Consider the following 12,750-nt stretch of genomic DNA (forward strand, 5'->3'; position numbering starts at 1 on the left):
TAAGTATTCATTTAAAATAATGAGGTATTATTCTAAATTATGGTGATTAAAAATATATTTCTATGACTGTAAGACCATTGCTACAACTAATTTATCAAAGTCAGCGGCGTGTGGTCGATGCCGTAATTTCAAACCGTTGCACTGTCTTCAACTGTTTAAATCGTACGGGCACGTTTTTGTTACAAATTCAACTTAATACTCCTGTGATAAGGTATATTTTACATTGCCAAGTATTTTTATTCTCGGTTGCCTCGCTACTTGAATATTGAGTTCTGACTCAAGAGAATTTGGATGAAACAAAGTTCTGTATAAGCGTAGGTCTGTAAATGGACTTTATTAAAGCAACGAGTATATTTTTTTTATAGGTGCTGTGGATTCATTTTGGTTTAAATTATCAAAAATTTAAATATAAACTTGATTTCTAATTATGAAAATATAATCAATTGAAACTAATCAAACACTGCAATAAACCGCTTTGATTTTGTAAGGGCATTTCCACTGTATACATTAAAGAATTAATAAATTCATATTATCTTGATAACTTTTCTAATTTACATTATCTGTATTATTCAATTCATTACAAGGCTTTTTTACTCAATAACGTTAGAAAGTTGCTATGGGTTTAAAATTTGTTTCCAGTCGATTTTTATTAAAGCTTAATTTCTTTTCAGTATTATTTCCAAAAATTATGTGTTTCAACATTATATAGAATCATCATAACGTGTCGTGACCTAGCCTAACCAGACTTGTAAGATGACCTGAAATCGTTGGTGATCTATTTTTGTTCTTATATCGTAAACAAATGAAAGTCTGATGACAATATCCAGATAGCGGAAGTGGAAATTCGAGGTTTAACAAATATTACGGCCCATAGTTGCGTAACTGGCATACCTAGCCGTTGTATATCGGATTATCCAATTAATTCAGTTAATCGCTGGCCAAACTAATTAATAACCAACTTCATACTCCGATTGAAATTTAATAGTTTAGTATGGACTACACTTCCGTCCTGGTTTCGTTCGAATACACTGTTCGCCTTAGTCGAAATAGGTAGTACAAACATTTTTTGGCTCGTTCGTAATAGAAAGGTGTCCCATAGCTTGCCAAACAATGTCTAAGCATTAGGTTACTTAGACATATACATACATTTAAAATTAAAAATTTACGTAATTAAAAAAGGCTATAAATTTAAAAGCCTATATAAGCTTTAGGGGCAGTGTTGGCCAAGTGGCTTCAGCGTGCGACTCTCACCCTTGAGGTCGTAGGTTCGATCCCGGCTGTGCACCAATGGATTTTCACAATGTGCACATTTGACGTTCGCTCGAACGGTGAAGGAAAACATCGTGAGGAAACCGGCTTGTCTTAGACCCAAAAAGTCGACGGCGTGCGTCAGGCACAGAAGGCTGATCACCTACTTGCCTATTCGATTAAAAAATGATCATGAAACAGATACAGATATCCGAGGCCCATACCTAAAAAGGTTGTAGCGCCATTGATTTTTTTATATAAGCTTTAGTCTCGGAGCTTTATACTTTATCGGTCATAAAGGGTAATATTGTATGGTGTCTTTTAACTACGCGATTACTACACAATTAAAGAAATGTTTTATAACGCGTATTACCGCTCTCAGTCAACGGTGAGCATGACTGCCGAAAAACACTCGTAACGCCATTATATCGGCTAGTAAATTGTGTTTTAAATATAACTTTGTTAAATCGGGAGAATTATTTCGTGCTTCGCTCCCTTATTCAAATATAATTAACAAAAATTTAATTATTATGAACAGCCGTAGTGGCAATAACATTTAACGTTCAATTTTAAACATTGCTACAAACACAGAGAGAGATCAAATACGGTTCGGTAATGATTTGTTGAATGTACTAATTTAAAACACATTTTACCATCGCTCTCAAAGTCAGACGATAAATTCTCAACCCCTTTGAATGTTATATGAAAATGTCTTTATTATCTTTCATACTTTGTCGGACTTGAATGACTTCAATAAAAATCTTAATTTTTTTTTAAGTCAGCTTAGAAATTGTGTTCCGTCTAGAAGACACGATAAGCTCTCTGTAAAAGCAAAATATATTATTTTAGTGCTTAAAACTAAGCTATCTATAAAAGTGTGATACATTTTAGAATGCCTATCTTCTCCCAAGTATGTATACTTAAGGTAGATATTTAGTCAAAAATATTAATTTATGGTAAAAAAAATGTGTAGCCAATTTTTATTACATTTATTTATTCATAAGTAGTCTTACAGCGCATATACACAAATAAAAGAAAACACTTAGACAATGCACAAAGCCAAAACAGATTACTATTAACAAAATTTACAAAACAGAACATAAGTCAATAAAGTACACGAGATAGATAAAGAAAACTGGAATAAAACTAGAAAAAAATACAAAATAATATTTTAGTGGTAATCTAATCTTACACATCAAAATGAATTATTGTAAAAGGAATTAACTTTTTAAACCATTCCTTACAATAAAATATAGTATATATATATTTTTTTATGAAAATAAATAACATCTTATGTAAGCAGAAACGGTGAAATCTCAGTACATTAACTTCGCAAATTTTATTCAGAAATTTTACTCATATCGGGTTGAGTATACCCTCATTACACTATTAGAGTAATAGCCGTCCCAAAACAGCCTTCCGTCTGGTAAAATGAACTCTTATATTTAACTGAAAATAAACTGAATCTAAAACTCACCTACTTGGCGTAAAAGCTTTATTAAATCGTATTTGTCCAAACAATAACGATTTACTGTTTCAATATATGAAATGTTTTTGATAATGACAAAATGGCGTATAATGGTTATTTTAATGTTATCCAATAATGTAAAGTTAACATACACTATTCCCGTAGTAACGTTTACAGGAAATGGACTAAATGCATAAGTTATCCTCCTTTTCTAAATAAAAACAAAATGTATTTATTTTTATTATTGTCTTTTATTAACATAGCTTTTACACATTTAAAGAAAACACTTTTTTACCGGATTGAAGTTATGTATTACTATAAACTTTTAATTATTTTACATAATTTTAAATTTCTCCCGACGTTTCGAGTGTTGACAAAAGGTGTTGAATGTCAAAAAGTACCACAGCTGTAGAGAAAGTTGTGTTATCTGTATTTATTTCCCTGGGTCTCGATTCGACGCGAACTTTGTCTTCAGTCACCGTGACCACGCACGCTGTAAAGCACGCGAAATGCGGTAGAAATAATATAAAAAACTATGTAAAATAATTACAAAAGACAACACTAATAATAAAATTTTTTTGTTTTAATTTAAAAAAGTAGGATTACTTAGGGATTTAGTTTATTTTTTGTGTTTGTGTGTCACTTATGAATGTCAAATAAATAGGAAGAATTACAGTTATATTTAATACCAGGTCTCATGGACGAAAAGAACTGGCAATAATAAGCGTAATTTAGTCGTCAAGCGTTTGGTTCACAAGTATCAATGGTATCTCATGAAACTGCAAATGTTACACCATGCTTCACATGCTATATTAAAATTAATGCCATAATAATCAAGATGGAAACATTTGGCTTATTTGGGTAAAATATACGTACGCACTTATATAGTAAGGATAAAACCCAAATACGTAGTCCCAAACACGTTTGTTTAATTCTATAGTAAATGCGGAGCAGTAGCAAAAATGTAATGAAAATAAATTCATTAATTATTTTGTAAAAGCGAACTAGAAGCTAGACTAATTGGTGTCGCCATACATTTTAGCAGATTTACTGTGCAATTACGCTTGCGTATTTCACTTTAAGCGTTTGTGGATTAAAATTATAAGTTTATTGGAAGCTATATTATATGAGATTCATGTATGGAGCCGCTCTGACCATATCAATCAACTAAATCTCCATAAATTTGTATTATGATATTTTTCGTACATGCAAGAAAGTGTCGTTAGAGGAGCAAAAATACGTGCTAATTTTACTACATAAAATTCTACTGATTAACGATAATTATGAACATGAAAAGTGTTGTTATAAGTATTATATACAATTTAAAAAAAATGGTGTCCCCTGACATGACTTAGAATCGTAATAGATATTTATAAATTGTATCTAACATATACGTCTAGATCAGAAGTCTCGGTCGGTTTTCTAAATGAGTCAATTAGTGTAAAAGCAAAACGTCAATATTCTTATAATATCGACGATTATAATTTGACGACCCAAAACGTGTCGTGGCCTTCGAAGATAACGAGCCGTGCTCCTTGTCCTGTGCCACCTCCCACCAGTTGCTGACATTAAGCTGCAGCAGGTTCTCCTCCACTATGTCGATCTACCGGTACCTAGGCTGATCTTTACTGTATAAAAATAAAGTAATAAATATCTAGAGTTAACTTTGGAGAAATGAATTAATGTCCGACATCAGACATTATTAAAAATCTCGACTTCGATTTGCGTTCATTACAGAATTGCTAAGTTATTTTAATTTAATTTGTTGTATCTAACAATTGTGTCGGGTTTATCTCTGGCTAAGACCCAAACTATGCTTATTATGTTATGTTTTGTGGAAGTGCATCTTGCGCAGTATTTGTATTTTAATATGAGAAGTAGAACAGGTTAAGAAAATAGAGTAATATGTGTAATGTCCTCTTTAAATACGTAAATGAATTGAAAATTCTAACTACATTACTCTTTCGTCTCTTTCTATCGATTGTTTTTTCGCTATGAAGAAAAGAGACAGCTAAATATCTTTGTTAACGTTGCAATTGCTCGGATTTTCTCCGTGAATATGTATAGACCTAAGATCCAAAATACTACTTATAAGACACTGAAAATATTCAATTTCCCTAGTAGGCTTTTGTCGTCGTAAAAAATATTTGTTGTTGGCAGACTCAAGGGAAATATCATTTAAAGTCGTCCCTTTTTACGATTTAACAAATAATCGTAATTTATTATCTGAAATGTGAGTTTATTTATAACGTTAACTTAAACGGTAAAAACTGTGCTTATGAATTTTAACGTTTCATTATTGTCATTATTTAATGAACGTCTAATTTTATTTGACTTGAAGAGATATATAAAAATATATGTTTTTAATTGAAACAGAAGATGTATAGTTTTAATTAGATATAACTTAAATTATTTATATTTTAATTTCTTTACATTAAGCTTCGCTTGGCTATACACATTTTTTCATTTTGAAAATACATCTTGAAAAATATTTGAAATCGGTTTATGAGTTTTTATGTTACAAGCGTACAAATTTGAAAAATATTGGTATCGATATTATCAAATAGATTACAGCAAAGCTATATGAATGAAAGAATATAAAGAGTTGGCGGCTGCGGATAATGGTTTGTTCAGTATTACTCTTCAAATATACGATACCAATATAGGGACTAAGGAGAAACACGTTTCGTAATGCTACTCTTAACCTAATACGTTATGATATATCTGTGATAAACTATGATAATTAAAGGTCCAATAGTACGTAGCGGAAGCTATTTACGTGAAAAAAAATAAAAAATATTATTATTAATTTGATTTAGTGAACCTTGCAAATATCTCGCTCAACAAATAAGTGTCACAATACAGCGAGCCAGCCAGCGTTAAAGGTACACTGCCACAGGGATCAAACTTCTTAAATTTGTTTAAAAAAAAATATTACTATGTAGGTTAAGAAAATTGTAAACGATGTGTATTTGATTGTTATATTATTCTACCGATACAAATTTAATGACGAGGAACAAGTAATACCTGTATATCATATTCCATAATAAACATATTTCAGTTCATAATTAGGTTTTACTTAAATAAATTTACTATAGTAATTGGACTTACTTTTGAACTATAATCAATCTCAAACCCACATTATTATACGATTTCCATTAAAAGTGGATATTTTAAGGATCTAGATAAAAAAGGGAAATTAATAAAAAATTCCGACCCTGATTCTTATTTTTTGTGGCCTTTCAGAGGCTTTTATCGACATTGATGTATTAACCTATATTGTTGTTTCTGTGGCCTGAATTCATCCTTCTTTCGTGGATATTGTACGATGTTCTGGTCTATATCCTTTTCATAGTTCCATAGTTCTTGAAATACCTTTTTCATTTATTTCCTTTATGTTGTATTTAAGAGACGTAGGTTAGTTTACTTTGAGAATTCATTTGTATTATCGTATTGTAAGGTTAAGCTTCTAACAAAAGATGACAAAATAATCGAATGTTCGATGTTGGCTTATTTTTTAATATATAGAAGTTAGCAAGTTTTTATAAATATTAGAGGTTAAAACAACCATTAATCCCTAACCATCTCTAGTTTGGAGCGTAACTTTGACAAACTTACGTAATATTGAGAACCCTTAAGTAAAGTCTAGTGCCACAATATAATGTAAATGAATTTTTAATCTTGTAACTTCGCTTAAATAAGGCTCTTAGCAATAAAGGGAGATTGTGTCATTTTAGGCCTGGTACAAGCGACGGCAATTTTAAATTAATTATTTATGACTTTTAAAACACTGAACTAATAACGTAGAAAAGAAATTCATTCGGTGCATTACATAAAAATTAGGCTAATAATGTTTCGTTGTAATAATACGGAACATAAATAATACGTAGCAGTGCGTAGCGTGACGTAACGTAGCGCGCTACGTTGTAGACTTTCGTAGCACTTTTTACATACAACGTATAAATAATATTACAACACCTTTGTTAATATTTTCTTAAACAATTTATGTATTTTAGTAGAGAATTTATAATCCCTGTAGCTGAAAAGCGATAAGAAAAATGTATACATAAAAGTGTACTTCGATTCGCCTAGTTTTTTTAATTACATGTAGCCACGATAAATTGTTGGAAAAATCCTGGTAATATGTGTTTCTGTGTAATATATCTAGGTTACACTCTAAGCTTAATGCAAATGAGGTTAAGATTACACTAACATATTACACTCATATACCACGCAGGTTACTACTACAAACTTCAGAAGTTTACAGAATAGCTAATATTTCATGGAGATAATTCGTATTTAACATTTATATTTATATTGTATTGGGTGAAAATTACTTGTTGAAGTTTCTAATCGATTAATATTAGCTGGATAGTTATCAGTAACGTGGTCCGACCTTTGGTTTTTATTTGATATATTATGTAAAAGAAAATCTTATATTGATAAAGATGAAATACATAAGATGTATAGTGTAATTGTTTATTTTTTGTATATAACTTTTGTTAGTTGTAGGAATAATAAAATAAAATAAATAAATGGCGCTACAACTTTTTTAGGTCTGGGCATCAGATTTCTGTATTTGTTTCATGATCATTTGTTAATCGAATAGGCAAGTAGGTGATCAGCCGTCTGTGCCTGATGCACGCCGTTGACTTTTCGGGTCTAAGGCATGCCGGTTTCATCGCGATGGTTTCCTTGACCGTTTGAGCTAATGTTAAATGCGCATATAGAAAGAAAATCCATTGGTGTCGGGGATGAGAACAGACCTACGACCTCAGGGATGAGAGTCGCACGGTGAAGCCACTAGGCCAACTAAATAAATAAACCTCTGTTGGAGCATTTGTTTCTTAGATACTAGCACAATGTATTTTATTATGCTATCTTATTGAATATAGCATAATTGCTGTGGCTAAGATTTTGGTAGCCCATTCATACGGGGAGGTCTTCCAATACCAATATTCAAAGAAATTGTATTAATTAATCGTGAAACCTGCTCTCTGCGACTCGTCTCCCATTTCGAGAATTAGTTTACCTTTAATTTAGCTAAGCGCAACGTCGACAATGGCCGATGGATAAAAGCAACAAACGTACAGGCCTCGTTTAGGGTTGTCAAAATACCCCTTAATAAATCATGGAACTCTCAACAGGTATACGGGTTTATTTATGGCTTCTCTCGAGGGCGTTTATAATATATAAGTAGTTGCCATGAACGAAACGTTAGACAAGCTCCTTGTATAAAGCTTTATGTTTAGTAAAATTTCGTATATATACGAAATTCTTCCTTTATATATATATATTGTAAAATAAATATATGAGTCATAGGTATGTGAAACAAAGCGGCGAATGGCAAAACACAACAGTTGATTAAAAAAATAAAATCTTTTAACAGTAATATCATTGACGCGGTAAACAAATAAATAAATCATCACGGTACATTAAATCCCTCTGAATTTGTCTATTTATGACATGACTCACGCTCTATGAAGAGCTTTTGTTAAACAGACTAATTCAGTTTATTGTCGAAGTTCAGTTCAGTATGTATCATTACCTAAATAATCCTCGAACTAATCCATATACACCTGAGTTCAGCTATATTTGACAGCCCTATATACCTCTCCTTTCCCTCCCAATCTTTCTCCTCTCATTTCAAATTAAATCTATAATCTGTATTGAGATTTACAATCCTGGCTGAAGGGTGCCGAGATTTTAAATTGGTATCGGTTTATTGAGATAACATTGGCATTAATGTTCCGAAGATTGTTATTGGAATTTTTTAAGAAAAACCTCTATTGAGCCATTTATAAAGAGTGGCTTTTGTTGACGTTTTACGGAATGAAAATGATTTTATTTAACTTTATCGAAAGCTTTTCGGTTCTATCATTAGCGTTGATATGTTGATTGTCATAATATTCATATACATGTCTTATTGTATAAGAACTCGATTGTTGGCTCTGTATTTAGTTTTTATTAAATAATTGTAAGCGTTATGAAATGAAAAAAATATTACACACTTATAGACCCTGTTAAGTATTTTACAAAACTATGAGATCACATTTTCGTTCGCTCCTAAAAGTAGAATGTGTTAAACTTTTTCTTAGCCAAATAGATTTTGTTCTAAACGACGTGGTAGAATTTTGCGGCGGGCCGGACTCCTATTTTGAGTTTAATTAAATCGTAAAGCCGTAGTTGCTTCTCTTTGTCTTGCACAAAACTGTCTTTTATGCTTTCAGAATGTCGTTATCATTAAATCACTATTCCAACAAAATCTATAATTGTAAAAAAAGCCGCATTAGTCACAACGAGACTACGTTAATATCTTAAAGAAAATACCTTTTTCCTCGACAACACCTCGGCATTTGTCTTTAGATCCTTTTATATAATATTACATACAGTAACTATTTGTCGTTTCAATATATTTTACTAGTTTCTAGGTATTCTTCCACAAATAAAAAACTAATATTTACTATTTCTGCTATAGAGCATCGATTGCGATAAGTAGTTGCTTTTCGTAAAAATATTCATCAATAAATGTGAAACAAATAAATTTATTTAAATGATAAGTTCTGTAGTTTGAACTATTTCAAGATTATAAACCTAAAGTTTTAATATATTTAAAATTTCTATAATCTAAATGTTCTAAGCAAACAACTAACTTTTCTAAAGAAGATGAAATATTTCCTCCCATATTCCCGAGGGTCCGGAGGCTTTTATACACATTAAAAGTTTGCAAAAAACTTGATCGAAGGCCTTTTATAACGCGAATAAAGAGAAAACTTGAGTAAATACTCAAACTAATCTATAATGGCGAAGTGTATTAAAGTGGTGTAAATATTTCCATAGGAACAACGCCGTAAGGTTTTTCACGTAGGTCTGTTCGTATTCATTGAATATTAAAGTATAGTATTATGTTTTGTTAACATAGCTTTTACACATTAAGAAAACACTTTTTAAACTTTTTTTTGTCACCGTGACCACACGCACGCTGTAAAGCACGCGAAACGTCGGGAAAAAAATTAAATTTAAAATTATGTAAATAATTATAAGTTTATAATAATAATACATAGCTTCAATCTATTTAAAAAGTGTTTTCTTAATATTAAAGTATTCAATAAATTTTGATTTAGTCTAGATTTGGTGTACGGTCAGTTATAGGCGTCAGTAGTATATTTAAAGAAGGACCAGGTGCTGGTATTAGTTTCAGACTTCTATATCTAAAGTCAAAGTCAAATCTTTATTGCATTCTTTGTGTTCATACTTTACATGTTATAATGCAATGTTGTGAGCACGCTTTATTATAAATTATTTTATTCTCATACATTTTTAATCTTGTAGATACATAATTTATTATTATATTTGCTTTGGCTTCACGTTGCGAAATTGAGTATGGAATGTACTTAACATTATTAATAAACTTAACTTTGATAAAGAAATTAAAGTCTATCAGTCAGATACTATGTAACGCTGTAATAACATTTCTTATATAATAATTCGTTTGACAATTTTATAAACCTCCAGTGATTTCATTCTTCAAATTTTCCGGTAATTTAATCTATATTTTTATTGAGGAGTTCAATGGCCCCGATTGATGTAATTTTAGTCTGGATGTAGGTGGAATCAGTTGATTTTTTGAGGTATTAGTGAGTTCTATTTTCAGACTTGATAATGTTTTTGTTAGGCAGGTACGTGAGCGTGTTCCTCCCTGATATACGCGGTCAATTTCGGGTCATATTACTTCTATAGTTATTGAATTTTATATATGTACTGTAGATCATTTTACGTATTGGTTTTTCTGGAATTCCATGAAACACTTAACTTTCACGAAATTGCTTTGATGCACGTGCAAATGTATAAATGATTTAAACCCAACTTAATAAATATGCCTCTTTGAATTCTATTGGACTAATTATTAAGTTCATAAAAGTTTTGTCGATAGTCTCTGACCTAAATTTAAAATAAGAACGATAGGCTTCGTTTATTTAGTTTTAAATACTTTGCGACTCGTATAAACAAAATTGGTTGGTGTTGGTGAATTAGTACGAAGAGCTATTGGCAGTCCTTAGCTAAATCTACATTAATATTGCGATCCCAATTTCAGTGTCGAGCTTTTGAACTGCGTGATGATATTGATACTCGTAAATATACTTGCAGCATTTTTTTAAACAAACAAAAGCTCGCTTAATATACTCACAAACTAATATTACGAAAGTTGTCAAATTTGCACACTTGTCTTTTGAAGGCGAATTAAAATTAAATATTAATATAATACTTGTAGCGCAATCGATCGAACTTTTCAGCTCAACTAATATTTGACTTACAAAAGTTATTAATCATATTTTACTTCGACAAGCATTAGTATACTTAATACTAAATTTAAATGTATTAAACGATCGCTCAACCGCCTACGAGACAAGGAAATAAAGATACTTTGCATAAAAATCTGTTTAAATTCATTTCATTGAGACGGCATGAATCCCTTTTTACTTAACATTCCATTCCTAAATGAATTGTCCCCTTTCTTGAGATCCTTGACACATAATTCCACGAATTCCAAGAATGTAAATCTTTCCGCACTAATTCCACCATAATTTTATTAGATCGTTTTTCACTTGAAATCCCTGAAATTATCGCTATTAATTGTTGACTGTAATTTTAATGGTGTTTGGTTAATAGTTATTTTATTTTAGTTAAACCATTTTAATTAATGTAACCCGAAGACGAGCTTCGAGTTGCTTTGTACAGTGGAGTTACTTTTAAATGACTTGTCAGACTGTACAAGTGTAATTTTGCTAATAAGTGAACTGCAAATTAAACACTGAATATTAAATAATCATTGTTAACTAGCCCACCAATTTACAAGGTTACATATTAGCAAAAAAATTTACGACTTATTTAATTATCGACCATCGAATTTGTATAAAACTATAATGAATTATACACCTTAAGCTTCCTCTGAAATCACGCGAGCTATTGGTGTAAACCATCCAGTACTTTTCCATATATTAGGATGTGATATATGTAGAAATCACACACAGTCAAAATCTATAAAGGTGTATTACAAAAGCTGGTGAATGAAATCGAATTAAAACAACATTAGTTATACCTCAACCGCGAACTTATTAGCCCTCGAAATGTTGTTTTAATTAAGGAATAATTAAAATATGCAAAGCTAATATAATCCCGAAATCGGTTTCGCAAATATTTAAAATGTAAGACGAGAAAGTTGTAAAGGAAGCGACCGAAGCGTGAAGAACATACTTCATTAAGGCTGTATAATTTACTGTTTTTTAGACAGCTATGCAATCGAGTTAAATTAAATTAGGAATGTCTTGAACTTGGCTAGTTCTGTATAGGAATATGTTGCTAGCGGGCGTTGTTGCTAGTTCTTTAAATTAAAATGATTTAAAGGCATTTTAAAAGTATATGGAGAAAAAAATGTGTCTTACTGATATTTTTATGACCACTTATAATTTAATAAATAATAAATACTAAGCCTGAGAATCGATTAACTTCGCTTGAGAGGAAAAGTCAAATAAGTAATATTTATAACTGTACATTGGTTATTATTATTTTAGGGGTGAAAGGAAATTATTCTTTAGAATATTTCTATAATCAATCACCTTGAATATGTTGCTCGGATGTGGGTCTTAGGTCGTACATTGACGAAGGTGGCATGTAAAGTAGGCTATTTAAGCGTGGCCTTATCAAATTCGCCTTTGTTAATTTATTTATTTACAAAAAAAATCACTGGACACAGTCCTGTCCTAAAATATGACCATAAATTAACAGGAACGTATAAAATATTGTAAAACAAAAATATGGCGATTAAAAAGAGTGGCGGAGAGTTTATTTTCTCTTTCAGCTCTTCTCTTCCGTTCTGCGTCCTTGATTTGAGAATTGGCCGTAAATGTAATTCTGTTTTTGACGTTCATAAGTGTACATTGTTACCTATACGAATAAATGATTTTGAATTTTTGTATAACCAATACATTTTTCACACACGAAACAAAAAACAAACTTAAAAAATTAATTAGGTG

At 30.9% G+C, this 12,750-nt stretch overlaps 1 protein-coding gene across 6 annotated transcripts in view; it reads left to right on the forward strand.

The window, feature by feature from the left end:
- Window positions 1–12,750, forward strand: part of LOC123709210 (tyrosine-protein phosphatase Lar) — a 334,020-nt gene that overhangs the window by 216,327 nt on the left and 104,943 nt on the right. The window lies entirely within an intron of this gene.

This window comes from Pieris brassicae, chromosome 5, assembly GCF_905147105.1.
Source record: "Pieris brassicae chromosome 5, ilPieBrab1.1, whole genome shotgun sequence".
Classification (NCBI taxonomy): Eukaryota; Metazoa; Arthropoda; class Insecta; order Lepidoptera; family Pieridae; genus Pieris; species Pieris brassicae.